We start from the raw sequence: 17,505 nt of genomic DNA on the forward strand, positions 1-17,505 counted from the left end.
GTTCTATCAGAAAATTGGTAGGTTTTTTTTTTTTTTAGGGACATGTGGATCATGATTTTGTCCAAAATTGCTTGGGATATTGCAGTGATTTTGAAACAAAAAAAATTTCTCCACTCCCAGGTGCATATTTATCAAGTTTCTCAGAAATTACTTGTTTGAAAATGAGATTTTGTTTTACAGAATCACCTGATTGGGACTTCTAGCGATCATCTGAGTTGCCCTTGAATTCTGCTTAAGGTAGTTGAAGCTGGCAAGTACCTCTGAGGAGAAGAGAGGCCTCTACACTGCGAGGAAAGTTAATACAATTTTTATAATAACAGCAAATTATTTTTGGTTTACACTCAGCCCTGTAGCTGTGAGCCTTTCGGGGAATGTTTGTGGAGGTCCACAAGGAGGCAAACAGAAATAATTGGAAAGACTTGAAGGCAGGAAACATTTGGTGATATCAGATATATACCAATAGCTCAGGTGGTTATGATATCTGTGCATTGTTCTAAGATGGTTTCTCTACTATATTGTTTCAAGTATGTAGGAAACAGAAAAACTGCTATTGATATAATACAAAGGTGTGCATCTAAGAGAAAAATCAACAGTGTTTGTCAGGAAAGAGTAATTGGTAGTATTTAATTGCTAAACATGGTTTTAATTACCATATTTTTCAGAGTATAAGATGCACCTTTCCCCCCAAAAGAGGGTAAAAATCTAGGTGCATCTTATACAGTGAATACAGCATTTTGGCCTCCTGAAACTCCACCTCCTTTACAAAAATGGACATGCATAGCCTTTCAGAGACCTCCAAAGTGCTCCTGGGGGCTGGGGAGAGCAAAAATGGCCAAAAAATTGGCCTTTTTTGCTCATTTTGCCCCCCCAACTTTCATGAGCACTTTGCAGGCCTCTCAGACTCTCCACATGCCCTGTTTTTCACAAAAAATGAGGCGTGCAGAAGGTTTGGGAGGTCTGCAGAGTGCAAAAACTTTTTTAAAAAATGTACCTCTTCAAAATCTTGGTGCGTCTTATACTTCAGTCCGTCTTATACTCTGGTGTGTCTTATACGCCAGTGTGTCTTATGCTCCGGTGCGTCTTATACTCTGAAAAATATGGTAATTTTATTTTAGTTATTGTAATCCATTGGGAACCCTTATGGAGTTCGACATATTTAAAGACTAGGTGGATACCTGTGCCTTGCTACAAAACCGTGTGATCAGACCAGCCCGCAGGCCACGCCCATATAAGGCAGTTGGAACAGAGTTCCTTTCAGGTGGGGAGGGGGAGTAGAACATCTAACTCCTTAGCATTGATGCATGTTAATATAATACTGTATAAGGAATACTGATGATCTGATGGTCATTTCGAAAAATCCTTTCTTAGCAAGCACCTAGAAGCCAAGAGGAACATATGTGCTGAATTTCAAGTTTGTAGATTTTACAGTTCTGGAGATTTCGTGATGAGGTGTGAGTGGCATTTCACTTTTATATAAAGAGATTTTAATAAATAAATGGATAACTGGAAAAATGGTGTCCCCTTCTTCCTAGTTTAGTGCAGGTACACTATTTCTGTGGCAGCACATATTGTTAGTGATGCTGGACTTTTACAAGGTGCATCATGAGAGATCGTTGTTATGATATGGTGCGGCCTGGAAACTTTAATTAATGCAAAATACAGCAATCAGGATATTGGCTGGATCCAGTTATTCAGAGCATGTATTTATTTCATTCCCGGGGATGCCAACTCAGCCCCTGCAGACTTCTTTTGGACTCCTATATTACTACACCATGTTACTGCACGAGAAAGAGGGAAGACGAACTTTCTCTCCATCTATATCTCCGCTAACTTTCAGCAGACTGGACTTTTGCGAACCCACCACAAACTTTGTACGAACTCTGCACATTTTTAACAGCCATGCAACTTTTCTTTTTTGTATGGAGAATGTATCATCAATATGCTTGATTGCTGATGTTTATACCCACTTTTATTAATCTCTATTATCATTGTAGTTGTAATTTTAATTGACTTATGTGGGGAATGGATGAGTGAGCAACTGTGTATGTATGAGAGGACTGGGAGTACAGCTGGGTGCCTCCTCCACTATTGCAGAAGTGGTAGGGGGCCCAGGCCTACCTCCCGTCCTAGAATGATTGAGATAAATGGCCTGCTGGAGAGAGCGGAGGCTACAGGAGGGGAAATGGGGTCTACGGGTGCGAGGGTGGGCCAGAACATTACGGTCATGATGGGGAGGGGCAGGTACGGCGGGAACTTCAGGGCTAGCCATTACCGGGGAAGGAGGGTCCACTATGTCACAGCGATCCCTCCTTCCGGCCCTGTTACTTCCACACCAGGACCAGATGGCGAGAGTGGTCAGGGCCCTGGTCTCAGGCTGTTGTTGCTAGATGCCAGGTCTGTGGTTCACAAAGCTCCCCTTGTCCGGGACCTAATATTAGACAAGGGAGCAGACCTGGCATGTATTACTGAAACCTGGCTGGGCCCAGAGGGAGGAGTCCCCCCTCACTGAAATGTGCCCAGAAGGCACATTTCAGGTGCTCCAGCAGCCACAACCCCAAAGAAGGGATGGGGGAGTGGCTGTCATCATCCGAGGGTCATTAGTTCTTCGTAGGATCCCTGCTCCGGAGCTTGTTGGGTGTGAGTCCCTGTTGGTGAAGTTGGACCTTGAGGTCAAGTGGGCTTGTTGTTAATGTACCTACCTCCCAACAGCGTTGCAACAGCCCCCCCTTGCTCCTCGAGTCAGTAGCCGAGCTGGCGGTAGAGTTCCCCAGGCTTATGGTGCTGGGGGATTTCAACCTGCCTTTGCTCGGTGAACTCTCTGATGGGGCGCAGGAGTTCATGGCTTCCATGACAGCCATGGACTTGACCCAAGTAATCCGGGGTCCGACTCACTCAGCGGGTCACATGCTTGACCTCGTATTCCTCTCGGAGCAGTGGAGACGTGATCTAGATTTGAGGGGCATTAAGATCTTGCCCTTGTCATGGTCTGATCACTTCCTACTGAGGCTTTCAGAAACCAATCCCCCACTCTAGGGAGGAGGAACCGATTAGGTGGTTCCGCCCCAGGCGCCTGATGGACCCTATGGGATTTCAGATGGTGCTTGGAGAAATACCTGACGCTCTCATCCACAGTCCGGTAGAGTCCTTAGTCGCGGCTTGGAATACAGCGGCAGCGGCGGGGACTCTCAACCGGATTGCGTCTTTATGGCCTCTCCGAGGTAGTGGATCCAGGAGGGCTCCTTGGTTCACCGAGGAACTCCGGGAGATGAAGTGCCAAAAGAGACGCCTAGAGCGCCGCTGGAGGGCTAGTAACTCTGAATCTGACCAAGCACTGATGAGAGCCTATATCAGGACCTATCTCGTGGCAATACGGGCAGCAAAATGTGCGCATTTTCCCGCTCTTATTGCATCCACTGAATCGCGCCCAGCCGTCTTGTTTAGAATAGCCCACTCCCTCTTGAAAGGGAGGGATGCGGACGACCCTTTACAGGGTAGAGCTGAGGAATTTGTTCAGTTTCTAACGGATAAAGTTGCTTGGATTGGGATGGATCTGGACTCCAATTGTACGGTACCAGTCGAGGTACCTGGGAAAGGTCTTGAGCGGATTTTATGGAGCGAGTTTCAACTTGTCGCTCCTGAGGAAGTGGACAATGCCATGGGAGCGGTGAGTGACTCCACCTGTATACTGGACCCGTGCCCCTCCTGGCTGGTCTCGAGCAGCAGGGAGGTGACACGTGGCTGGCTTCAACGCTCCTAAAGGATGCGGTGGTGAGACCCCTCCTGAAGAAACCTTCTTTGGACCCAGCCATTTTGAGTAACTACCGTCCAGTCTCCAACCTCCCCTTTGTAGGGAAGGTTGTTGAGAAAGTGGTGGCCTTTCAACTCCGGCGGACTTTGGATGAAACCGATTATCTGGATTCCTTTCAGTCGGGTTTCAGGCCTGGCTACAACACGGAAAATGCTTTGGTCACGCTGATCGATGATCTCTGGCGAGCCAGGGATAGGGGTCACTCCTCTATCCTAGTGCTTCTTGACCTCTCAGCAGCCTTCGATACCATCGACCATGGTATCCTTCTGTGATGGTTGCGGGAGGTGGGAGTGGGAGGCACTGTTTATAGGTGGTTCTCCTCCTACCTCTCGGACAGGTCGCCGTCGGTGTTGGTTGGAGGGCAGAGATCGACCCCTAGGCCCCTAAATTATGGGGTGCCGCAGGGTTCGGTCCTGTCCCACCTCCTATTTAACATCTACATGAAGCCGTTGGGTGAATCATACGCCGGCATGGGATTAAATACCACCAATACGTGGACGATACCCAATTGTATCTGTCCACCCTGTGCCAACTCAGTGAAGCGGTAGAAGTGATGTGCCAGTGCCTGGAGGCTGTCAGGGTCTGGATGGGAGCGAACAAGCTTGCACTCAATCCCGACAAGACTGAGTGGCTATTGATGCTCCCTCCCAAGGATGGTCCAGCTATTCCATCTCTTAGCCTGGGGGGTGAAATTATATGCCCCTCAGAGAGGATTCGCAATTTGGGAGTCCTCCTGGATCTGCAGCTGACGCTAGAACATCACCTGTTGGCTGTGACCAGGGGGGCATTTGCCCAGGTTCGCCTGGCGCACCAATTGCAACCCTATCTGGACAGGGAGGCCCTTCGGATGGACACTCATGCCCTCATCCCCTCAAGACTGGATTACTGTAACGTGCTCTACATGGGGCTGCCCCTGAAGAGTGTTTGAAGACTTCAGTTAGTCCAGAATGCAGCCGCGTGAGCGATAGTGGGTGTACCTAGGTACACCCACATTACACCTATCCTCTGCGAGCTGCACTGGCTTCCCATTGGTCTCTGGACACGCTTCAAGGTGCTAGTCGTTACTTTTAAAGCCTTACATGATATTGGACCTGGTTACCTGAGATACTACCTCCTGCCAGTTACCTCCCAGAGACCTGTAAGATCGCACAGACTAGGCCTCCTCCAGATTCCATCTGCCAGTCAATGTCGGCTGGCGACTCCCCAGGGGAGGGCCTTCTCTGTAGCTGCTCCGGCCCTATGGAACAATCTCCCCATTGAGATCCGGAGCCTTACTACCCTTCCGGCCTTCTGCAAAGCAACCAAGATCTGGCTGTTACGGCAGGCCTGGCGCTGTTGATTTATCCAGCCCCATCCTAAGTTATGAATGTTGTGGAATTTTTAATGTTATTTTTTATTTTTGTATGTCCCCACCCCTTCCCTATTTATCTAGAGCCGCCCTGAGACTTTCGAGAGTGGGTGGCATACAAACGAAATAAATAAATAAATAAATAAATAAATAAATAAATAAATAAATAAATAAATAAATAAATAAATAAATAAATTCCCGATAGTCATAGGCCTAGTTTACCTGCTTGGTTATGAAATTCACCTTGCAGTTTTTCCAAAATATTTCTCCTTTTACAGAAAATGTTCAGTTTTCTTACCTTATTCCCAAGTATAGGTATTTGCTTCCAATGATGATACCCACATGACAAAACTCCACCTTTTCATGCTTGCTTTACAATGGCACATATAAATAACAGAGTCTGTGTCACAAACTCACAAAGCATGTTTCATTATTTGTCTGTGCTTCTGCAGATGCCTGTAGGCCTAGGATTTCTGAGAGATGACCCATTCAATTTATTCTGTTAAGAAGAATGTAAAGCTCCAATGGTGTGTTTATTTTTATTCCTGCATCAATATGAGAATGTCTACGCCTGGCTCATGCAGCTTCATCCAAGCACTGCAGAGCTAAAGCCAATATACTTAAGAGTTTTGACCCTAAGCCAAAGTTTGTTTCATCTGTTCTTCAAAACCCTTATTTTAAATCAACATCTTCTGCCTACATTCCCTCCCTCTCTTTCCCTTTAGGTAGAGTAAAAGAAGGCCCAGGAGTCTGCATTCAACAAGATACTTAGAAGCAATGTAAATTTATGCACACAAAACAATGTACAAATTGTTCAATTGCACTTTCGTATTGAACCGCAAAGTTTACATTCACATTTGTTCCATGGGAGCAGAATTTTGTATGAGACTGGAAATGTACATCCAAATGCACACAAAACAATGTACAAATTGTTCAATTTGGTTATCAAACATATAGGATAGACATACCGAAAAACACTATACCTGAGGCGAAAGAAAGATTACAAGAATAGAAAATTATCAGTACAGGTACTAAAATTCCCTTAAACTTTTTCATGAGAGACTGATATTTTGTATTACAGTCTGAACTAGAATCAACTCAGAAGTCTGTGCATAACCCAATCAGAACAGGCTATTTTAATGCACATAATGGATGCAGAGCCAAAGTTGGTGGCTCTTCCTCTTTTGTATTGAACCACAAAGTGTCAGCATCACTTCATTCAGTAATCAGGAAAAAAAACCACTGGACTCCATTTGTATTGAAATCAAGTGTACTTTTACTAATTATAAATGAACAGTTGCAAAGCTAAGCTGAGTCTGGTTAATTAGGCGCGAAAGCTAATAATATAATGTATAATTCATTCCCCTCCCCTTGGCATCCCCGTGCACAGTCCAATCATATTTCCCACAAATGTCGGGTGTGAGATAACTTCGAAAGGCATCACCAGGATGGAATGCTGGACCGTTGGCCTTGGCGGGAAACACCCCTCCTCCACATGTGCAGTAAGGTGGTCAGTTCAGCATCTAGAAACTTCCTCCAGCACAGCAATGATTCCCCTCCCAAATACCATGCCCCCCTCCCCGTTTCAATGGCAGCCGAAGCAGTAGCAAAGCAGAGGCTGACACAAAGTTTATGTTCATATTTGTTCCATTGGGGCAGAATTTTGTACGAGACTGGAAATCCAGATGCTGTCTAAAATGGCAAAAAAAGATTTATTTATTTTTTGTAAGGAGGCAAGCAGAGGAAGATCAGAGAGAATCTTGAATAGATGGCCTAGTGCCCCCATTATGCAGGAAAACTAGGCCATCCATTATGCATATTTATTCTGGCATCCTTATTTGCTTTTGGGCTATAAGGTGCTGATGGTCTCAAACCAAGATCTAAAGCAAGAAGGGTTAAGCAGCTCTTGTAGTGTTGTGGCCTGCGAGCGGCCATGGAGCTGGCAGCAGAGTTGGACAGTGAAGAGGTTGGGGAGGAGCATGGGCCAATCCTGGAGTTTAGAAAAGTCACGGATGAGGGCTATGCATCAGAGGCAAAGACGGAGAGCTGAGGCTGTCTTACAGTGATCAGGCATCTACAGAGCTAGATAGCAGTGAGGCAGAGGAACAGCTAGAGCCTGTTCCCAATGATGTGCAGAGCTGCCAGAAGAAAAGAACAACTCAGAAATCAGGGTAGATTTGGGAATAAAATCACAGGTGGAAGGTGATTGGACCCTCCCATAGGAAATAAAAGAGAAGCGAAAGGGGAGTGGGCTTTTGTAGGAAACAATTCATTTGTTCGGTCATTAGATTTATTTCAGGAGTGTGAAGATCTGTCTGTGAATCTCAGAGACTCTGTGCCCAGTCTTTCCTTGCACAGCACCTCATTTGGAAAATATTTACATGGCAGGTTTCCAAGATAGATAAGGTCTATAGTCATAAATATTCCTTTGAAAGACTGTTTGCCAGGCCTTGCTGAATGTGAATGCGAACAATTCACATTCGTTTAATAAAAGGGGTTTTGTCGGGACCAGGACTCTGCCTTGTGCTTTTTGGGGAAGCCTAAGTCAGAACAGTTAGGTTCTAAACCTGATTTTTTTCTATTATAGCATCACCACTCTAAAGAAAAAGAAGAGGAAGTCCTCTCTCATAATTTTTTTTGAAATAGCTTTCACAAGAACTACAGTGTTTAAAAGTACTACAGTTGTATTCTGCACAAGAAGAACAGTGTCGTGGTTAAGACAGTAGTCTAGTACATGGGTGTCAAACTTGCGGCATCATGTTGCTGTCCCGTGACCTTTCATGATATTTTTTTTCCCTTCTCAGAGTTGGGGTGAGTATGGCCTGCGTATGATGCATCCGGCCCGCAGACCGCCAGTTTGGCACCCCTGGCCTAGAAAGGAGGAGATTTTGAATTCTAATCCTTCCTTAGATCAAGTGGAGGACCTTGGGCCAGTCATTCTCTCTCAGCCCTAGGAAATAGGCAATGGCAAACCGCTTCTGAAAACAACTGGCCAAGAAAAATGCAAGGGACACACACGCACATGCACACACACACACACACACACATATTTTGGGCAAAGTGTAGCTGGAGAAGGCAATTGCAAACATGGACAACATTTTTTTTTTAAAAAAGTGTCAGCCCTAAGTTTTAGTTTAACTATTCTTCAATATACAGAGGTTAAAATTATTCTAAATGAAGCAATAGTTCTTGCTTTCCACTAGTGCTATCTTTTTATTAATGCATATTTTTCCAGCATTCAGATTAAAAGAGGCACATTCCATAGTGCATATGAAAGGAATGAGAGCCTACTTAAATTACAGGAATGCATTCATATTCTTTACAGGGAAAAGTGTCAGGAAGGAAAAATGAAGCTCATTAATAAATTTGCACAAGACTAAAGGTACTTGCAACAAATTATTTTCTTGTCAGGTATAATCATTATTTTAACCTCTAAGGTGTAACAGTCTCCCTTCTTCAGTTTCTCTTCCAGTTGAAAAATTAAATTAGAACGTATCCAAAAAATACGTAAATGATTTTTTTAAAATACATCTACCAAAGATCAACTAAAGTTTAGCTTGATGTTGCCTCTGTTCAGAAGAGGCTCCTAGTACCAGTTTAATAAAGGTGTCGAAAACCTTCTATTGTAATCAGTAAGGTAGCTTCCTATTAAAGGTAAAGGTTCCCCTTGCACATATGTGCTAGTCATTCCCGACTCTAGGGGGCAGTGCTCATCTCCGTTTCAAAGCCCTGTCCAAAGACATCTCCATTGGCATGTGGCCACCATCACTAAACACTGAAGGCGCACGGAACACTGTTACCTTCCCACCAAAAGTGGTTCCTATTTTTCTACTTGCATTTTTACATGCTTTTGAACTGCTAGGTTGGCAGAAGCTGGGACAAGTAATGGGAGATCACTCCATTATGTGGCACTAGGGATTCAAACCATTGAACTGCTGACCTTTCTGATCAACAAGCTGAACATTTTAGCCACTGAGCCGCTGTAAAAATTTCCTATTACAGAGAGTCAAAATCCTAACTAAGATTTGGTTGTTGGGTTACATGGAATAGTATCATCTCTCTTCCTTTTCTCCTGGACTAAAGGACATAGTATTTTTTTCTCCAACAAATTAATCTCAGGTAATCTGGGAACATCAGTATTTAACTCTTCATCTTAACTTTTACCACTGTGCATTCAACCCATGGATGTGTTGGAGGAGAGATTTTCCCCTGGAGTAGCAATTACTGAAGGAAGGATCTTAACCCCCTGAATAGTCCTAAAAGGAACATTTGCAAACAAAACATTTCTCTGGGTTTAATGAAGAGACAATTACTTCCAGGACCTCTTGAGATCCATAAAGACTTCCCATGATACTCCAACTATTTCATTTAAATATAAATTATACTATATTATTTCAGGGAGTATTATTACATAAATGTAATGGTTGACAATACATAGTGATATAAAAATAAATAGTCCTAATATAGTTTGTACAGGAATAAAGAGTTGAGTGCCATTAAAACCTATTGTTATGTAATTATTAGTTCTGTACATTTCCAAAACAGTTTTGGACTTCATGCAAGCACAATTTTTCTGCTGTTCATTAAAGCAGCTTATATATATATATAGAATATATATATATATATATATATATATATATATATATATATATATATGTATGTATGTATGTATGTATGTATGTATGTATGTATGTATGTATGTATGTGTATATATATATATATATATTCTAGATTTCCATGTGAGCCTGAGAAAAACAACAATGTGCTTTTCTTGAGGTTTAAAGTATTTTTTCTCAATCATTTTCAAAGGTTGTGTAACCCCAATAATAGCAGCTCACACCTAAGAGAGGAAAAACAATAGATATGAATAAGATTAAGAATGGTGCCAGACCGGAGTGAGAAAAGTCAAATTCAAGTCTCCACTTATGAAGCTCATCAAGTAACTTTGGTCCATTGCTCACTCAGTATAACCAATTTCACAGGGCTGTTTTTGTGAGGATAAAATAAAGGAACATTTTGATATAATTTGCCAAGTTAACACAACAACCTTACCAAATCTTACTTAGTTATATTCCTTCACTGAAAAATCATGCTGATTCATTTCACATGTTAAGAAATTATCTATATCTTAATTATTTTTTAAAAAAGACTTTAAAGCATGTAAAACTTAAATCTTTCTGATGCTCTGAGCTGGGATTTTAATTATCTCCATGGAATTAGCTCTGCTGCTGTTTAAGCATGCATGTTGTTTCTGCTGCACCATTTTACATATTGCTTTTTTTGTTTTGTTTCTTCTCATCCAATATGATAAAAGTCAATAATACTTTCTTTTAAAAAGGAAATGAGGAAGCGAGGCAATTCTCCCTTAGTTTTATCCCTCCAATGGTTTTCGGCCTCCCTAGTTTCCAACATTTCAATTAAATTTCAAAGGAAGATAATGATGCTCAGGACTCCAAAATCACCAAGCATTAGCAAATGTATCTAAAGCCATATTTTAGGATGAACAATAGAGCAAGCTAGAAGCAATTGTAATTGCTTATAAGATGCAGAAAGTAAAACGCTGGCAGGGAAGCAAATAAGCACTAAGGAGCACAGGGCACACGAGAAGATGAAACAAGCTGCCTTTGTCAAATTTTGCTAACTTTTGTCTTCTGCTCTAAGGGAGTACCCTGTGATCGCAGATCAATAAAACGTCAAACCACTCTTCAGCTGTTGGTTTACTGCAGTTAAATTGGGATTAAGGGGAAAGTTTTCCTGCAGATGGTACTTTCCCCTTGGGGGCCTTTTCAAATTAGGTGGCATGGGAGGCAGCTGAAAGCATGGGCTGTGTTTAGAGGCATACCATCTGTAGCATTTGCACCAAGAGTTGGCAGCAAGAGGTCCTGAAACAGGATGTTTCTGGGGTTTGAGAACCAGCAGTAGTTTTGCATAGACCAGATCCTCTGAACCTTATGGGGGTGCAGCCTTCAGCCCAGTGGTGAAATTCAAAAATTTTCCCTACCAGTTTTGTGGGCATGGCTTGGTGGTGGTGGTGGGGTCCTGTGACTGAATGGGGGTGGCCAACTCAGCATCACTCATGCCCATGCCACTCAGTCACATCACCCATCCCCCCCAACCAAGCCACACCCACAGAACCTGGTAGGATTTTTTTTTGAAATTATATTCTACCTATTTTCTGCCCAGACCTGGCCCAATCTGTTAATCTGTTTGCTCTCCCTTTGCCATATGGTGCATCCCTAACTTCCTCCTGCCGCTGGCTGCCAGGGAAGGCAAGCCCAGGAAAGTCCCTCTGGCACAGTGGCAGCAGGCAACAATGTACGTGTGTGCGGCCAATGCATGGAACAAGGTGAAGGCAGGTTCAAGAAGCAGAGTGGCTCTGGTAATTTTTGCTGCAAGAAGCTTGCAGCTGCTGCACCTTTTGGCTGCAGCTGCAGGCATCTCCCAACAAGGAGGGGGGATGCAGGCTGGTGGGAAGCCCAGCGGTGACAGTTCAGTCCTAGCTTGCCTTCCCTGGCAGCCAGCCATTGGAGGAAGCAAGGATGTGTATCATGGTGAAGGGAGAGTAGGCAGTGGGTGGCCAATGGCTCCAGGGCAAGTCCTGAGCCAGGGAATGGTGCATTCCTTGACCACAGCCCCCAACCCAAGGCAAAGGGCAAGGGGGTGGCATGCATTGCTTACCTTTGGTGAACTGAGCAGGTGAGGCAATTAGTTGGGCCACGTGGTGAAGGCAACATATATAGAGTGGGGGTGGCAGCCAGAAGGAATGAGCAAATGGCTGGAAGGGGTGAGCGGCAAGCAGGCGAGCATGCAGGGGTGAGTGGGGCCAACCAGAGGTGGTTTTTACTGGTTCAGCAAACTATTTCAAATCATCCCTACTGGTTTGTCCATCCAGTCTGATCCCATCAAATTTCACCCCTGCTTCAACCCTATGGTTTTGCAAACTTCAGGCTAGAATGATGTAGAAGGCTAAACTCAGAGCTTGGAATGAAGTGGGTTTTTTCCCCCTTCTCTACAGATATTCATTGCTGCCTAAGATGAGAATAACAACACCAGCTGCTTCTTCAAGAGAGTGTCCATGGCAAGAAACCCAATGTGCATGTGGGTGCAGCAACAATGAAGTGGGCCATGAAGACTATAAAAAAGATGAAATAAAAGCTTCCAAACCAAGATGTTATAGAATTGTTATAAGTTATTTACTCATTTTTCCTTTGTATTGTATTATTTTGTTTATTTATACATCGAATTTAGAAACTGCCCATTTCACTCACAAAGGGTTTTAACTGGTAATCGATTTTTATATTGTTTTTCTGGGTATTGTTTGCTACCCAGAGTTATATATTTAAGATGGATGATTGATGGATGGATGGATGGATGGATGAAAGGAAGGAAGGAAGGAAGGAAGGAAGGAAGGAAGGAAGGCAGGCAGGCAGGCAGGCAGGCAGGCAGGCAGGCAGGCAGGCAGGCAGGCAGGCAGGCAGGCAGGCAACTCAATGCTAGTCCCAGGATGAAAGGATCTATAAGTCTTGGAGCAGTCAGTCAATGGGCAGGACACCCTGAGGCAGAACTAAAAGATGGTGAGAAGAATTCTGTCTGCAGAGGAGAGGGTGGGAAAGCCACTTACATTCAATAGCCCCAACTGAATTCTACCCATCAATTCCAGAAAAAGAGGACTTTGAAAGGTGGGAAGGGGAGACAGGGTGGGTGAACTTAAAAGCTGCTAGACTGCAAGTCTCTCTCTCTCTCTCTCTCTCTCTCTCTCTCTCCCTCCCTCCCTCCCTCCCTCCCTCCCTCTCTCTCTCTCTCTCTCTCTCTCTCACACACACACACACACAAAACTAGAAAAGATATACAAAGGTGAAAATAAAGAATTAAGACATTACGTAGATAGGCAATACAGAACTGGGATACTTTTGACTAACAAAACAACTGTTTAATGTTTTCAATGTTTCAATGTTTTAAAGCTAAAACATATGATGAACAGTTGCAAGTACTTAGCATGGCTAGTCTAGTGAAAAGAAGGATCAGGAGAGACATGATAACAGTGTTCCAATATTTGAGGGGCTGCCACAGAGAGGAGGGGGTCAAGGTATATTCCAAAACACCTGAAGGCTAGACAAAGAATAATGGGATGGAAACTGAACAAGGAGAGATTCAACCTGGAAATAAGGAGAAATGTTCTGACAGTGAGAACAATCAACCAAAAGATTGCAAGTTGTAGGAGCTTCATCACTGGAAGCGTTCAAGAAGAGACTGGACTAACATCTGTCAAAATTGTGTGTGGTCTCCTCTTGGGCAGGGGGTTGGACTAGATGACCTACAAGGTTCTTCCAACTCTGTTATTCTGTTACATTTTGTCAGAGTTTATTGCAGAATCACATCCAGAAAGCACACACAGATAACTGATTCAATAGGATTCATTAACTTCTTTTTATATATAATATAATGCATGAAATAAATATACAATATCAAAAGGCAGTTTTTCCAACATGGCAGTAAATGCAAGCAAACACAGGTAGAGGAGAGAACAGTTTTAGTTTCAATTTAGAGCAGCTGGCTAGTTTAGAGCTCAGCACAGACTTGCAGCTTTAGTACAGAACAGTTGAACTAAGCCACGCCCAGGTTCCTTGCTGTCTCCTTGATGCTCACCCAGCAAATATTGTTTCAGTTTCCAAACAGTCCTCATTGGCTGACCCAGTTGCCATGTCTCCTCATTGGCTGACCTTGTAACCATGTCTCTGCCTTACACACTGACACATTTATTTTTTTATGATGTTGTAAGCTGCCCAGAGTCATTCAACAGTAAGTTTGGCAGCATATAAATTTAATAATTAAACCCCAATACATGAGCATTTTGTTTCCTTCTGCAAGTGACTGGAAATGGGAAAAGGAGCGGCTCATGTGTCCTCTTTTAGAACTGTGTCAAAATGAAGGCTATCCAAAAACTTTCTAATTTCTCCTTCAGAGGGGAAAAGAAAAAAAAAAGCCAACAACTCCATGCACAGATGTTGTTGCTGGAGGGAAGTATTTTCTCTTTTCAGTCGCAGTCTCCTTCACTTTTTGGCTTTCTTCTCACTCACACTCCTCCTGGATTATCATGTTAATCAAGTGCTGTGAAATCTTGATCTAATTTTCAAAATGCAGCCAGGCAGATTGCTTGTAACCAGCAAAACGTGTTAAGAGAAATGTAAAGCTGATTTCACTGCTGCGGCGGGAGGCTTTCTCCACTTGGTATTGATGGAGTCTCAGATAGGGGTCACCCGCTGCAGAGTTCTTCTTAAGTAAGCAGAGGTAGTCCAACCTTTTGGAAAGAGTTAAATGAACAGGGGAGCTGGGACTCGGCAGTCTTAGAATGTCAATTTCTTCGAATCTCAGCTACTAATTATACATTTCCGTGAATGCTTTCTCGCCCTCTCTCAGGCACACACAGGCACAACAGCCTACGTGATTTTTGCATTGCTAGAATTTTTGTATCAGAAATGCAGTGATCATAGTACTCAATCAGATTTGAAAAACATCCTTCTTACATTCCATGGCTAGGCATCATTATATATTTTCTATTTGTGGGTGTACTGGTTTGTGCGTTTGGCAAACCTTTGTGAATTTTAATTGTAGTCAGCAGACATTACAGATATTCAGAGAAGGCAAGTCTTTTATGGTTGATTACCAGTCTAGAAAAATGCTAATGAATGACTCTCCTATGACTTTATTATTCATACTCCCCTCCACACACTAGCACCCACTTTTCTGTAAATGCTGTGTTTGGTTTTTTAAGCAGCTTATCGTGAAACACTAAGACATTTCCATGCATCTTTTGGATCATTCATGGAACTGAACATTTTTACACTATCCAAACTGATGCTTGTAGATGCTCAGCTACATCAATCCCATTGCATTCAGGACTGCCGAAGATGCACTGAGACCTTGAGACATCCCATTCATGACTTTATTATTCATACTCCCCTCCACACACTAGCACCCACTTTTCTGTAAAAGTTTCTGGTTTTCTAAGCAGCTTATCGTATGAATAATAAAGTCATAGGAGAGTCATGAATGGGATGTCTCAAGGTCCTCACTGGGTCATTCCAAATCCCATTCTAAGCAAGTGGTCATTTTTCTAGACAAATGTGCTCTTGCAAGGATTGAGCACACAGACAATGTGTCAAAGCAATTAACATCAGCAGAATTTAGCCCATAACTTTGCTACCCTGCAAAATGTGTACATGACATTAAAAGAAATTGATTAGGATCCCAGCTTGTAAAAGAATAGAATCTGATTCCTCTATTTATTTCGATGAAACTATACCCACAGGAGAAATCCTCACGTTATGCTTCAGAATGATCAAAATTCATTGATGTTTCCCATTCATATTCAGAAATAGCCAAGGTCCCAAAGTATCACATTTGCTCTGAAAATAAAAGTTTTGCTTTACTGAGGGAGGAACAGACACATTAGCAGTTGCTATTCCACCTTTTTTGGAATCAGTATGAATAAGATAAGGTTACCTGTGCAGAAAAGAAGAGGAAGGTGTCAAAGGGCTCTTACATTCGAAAATCTGGCTTTGTTAATGTTTGCTTTCAATTGAAGCCTTGCCATTTATTATTTCTGAAAGCATCAAATATACTTGAAAATGGAAAAAGGCCAGAGCTCACAATCTAAGCTTTCTGTAGTTCTTGTCTACAGCTGCTATCTTACTGTGAACACACTGTATATATTTTTTGTTAACATATACCAGTATGAATAGGGACGCAATGTCTCAGTGGCTAAGACACTGAGCTTATCGATCATAAAGGTCAGCAGTTTGGCAGTTCGAATTCCTAGCATTGCGTAATGGAGTGAGCTCCCATTACTTGTCGCAGCTTTTGCCAACCTAACAGTTCGAAAGGATGTAAAGATGCAAGTAGGAAAATAGGAACCACCTTTGGTGGGAAGGTAACAGCATTCCCTTTGGTGCCTTTGGTGTTTAGTCATGCTGGCCACAAGACCATGGAGACATCTTTAGACAATGCTGGATCTTGAGGTTGGCCATTGTAACAATTTAAGGTGGGGCTTTGGCCAGTCTGCCATGTTCTATTCCAGGTCCTCAATTCTATTTTTAAAGTTTTTTAAATCCCATCTTTATTATTTTTTATAAATAAGTCAAGGTGACGAACATATGTAATACTCCTTTCTTCTCCTATTTCCCCACAACAAACCTGTGACGTAGGTTGAACTGAGAGAGGGGGAGACTAGCCAAAAGTCCCCTAATTTGGCTTTCATGTCTAAGACTGGAATAGAACTCATAGTGTCCTGGTTTCTATCCTAGTACCTTAATCACCAGACCAAATATTTTCACTCTACCTCATGTTGTCTATTCTCTCCCTGTTTTCTATTCCTCCTCAATAGCATATCAGCATTTCACATTCACTAAGGAGTTTCTTAGGGAGAAGTAACTATGTGGGATGCAGTGGCTCAGTGGTAAGATGCTGAGCATGTCAATCAGAAAGATTGGCAGTTCAGTAGTTTGAATCCCTAGCGCTGCGTAACAGAGTGAGCTCCCATTACTTGTCCCAGCTTCTGCCAACCTAGCAGTTCAAAAGAATATAAAAATGCAAGTAGAAAAATAGGAACCACCTTTGGTGGGAAGGTAACAGTGTTCCGTGCATCTTTGGCATTTAGTCATGCCAGCCACATGACCACGGAGACGTCTTCAGACAGCGCTGGCTCTTCAGCTTTTAAATGGAGATGAGCACTGTCCCCTAGAGTTGGGAACAATTAGCACATACTGTATGTGTGAGGGGAACCTTTAACTTTACCTTTAAGGAGTTTCTTTGCAACTCTACTTTGGGAAATAAATATTTTTCCATTCAGATGCCTGTGGAATTTTTTGGACGTTAGGCACATTGAGGGCACAAGTATTTAATTCTTTGGCAGCAACAAAAGTTTTTGTTTGTATTATGTTCTACGATGTTATCTCCACCAAAAAATGTTAATTAGATAAAAAAGAATCCAGTAGGAGTACTAAAAATTGATAAAATAAAATAAAACCGGGAGGCACTACTGCAAACACGCTCCAGCTGCACCGGCTGCAGCTCCATACCGATCTTTGGTCAAGGGTATACGGTAGCTTCGCTCCCCTGCTAGAACCTCCAAACAAGCTCAAGGTCCATTGAGGGCACAAAGACAGTCAGGTTTGAGATTGGAGACTGAAGGAAGTTGTACTTAGTGCAGGAGATTCATCAGCAGGACCAGCTTCCCACAGTGCTAGTATGAACTATTGGTCATTTCTCAAAGGCAGAAAAACACAACACAGCCACTGAGAAATCAACTCTTCATGTCTATTTCTGTTATGTTTCATCAAAAGTTGTGCTT

At 42.8% G+C, this 17,505-nt stretch overlaps 1 long non-coding RNA gene across 4 annotated transcripts in view; it reads left to right on the plus strand.

Annotated features, from left to right (window-relative positions):
- LOC116507954 overlaps positions 1-12,323 on the plus strand; it is a 77,907-nt gene extending 65,584 nt beyond the window's left edge. For 2 of the 4 annotated variants that reach the window (XR_004255253.1, XR_004255254.1), the window contains one exon: positions 12,172-12,323. This is a non-coding gene — a long non-coding RNA (uncharacterized LOC116507954). Of the gene's footprint in view, positions 1-180; positions 296-12,171 lie in introns of all 4 variants that reach the window. The other 2 variants (XR_004255251.1, XR_004255252.1) reach the window with 2 other exon arrangements.
- The last annotated feature ends 5,182 nt before the right edge of the window (positions 12,324-17,505 follow it).

The sequence above is a fragment of the Thamnophis elegans genome, chromosome 4, assembly GCF_009769535.1.
Source record: "Thamnophis elegans isolate rThaEle1 chromosome 4, rThaEle1.pri, whole genome shotgun sequence".
Classification (NCBI taxonomy): domain Eukaryota; kingdom Metazoa; phylum Chordata; class Lepidosauria; order Squamata; family Colubridae; genus Thamnophis; species Thamnophis elegans.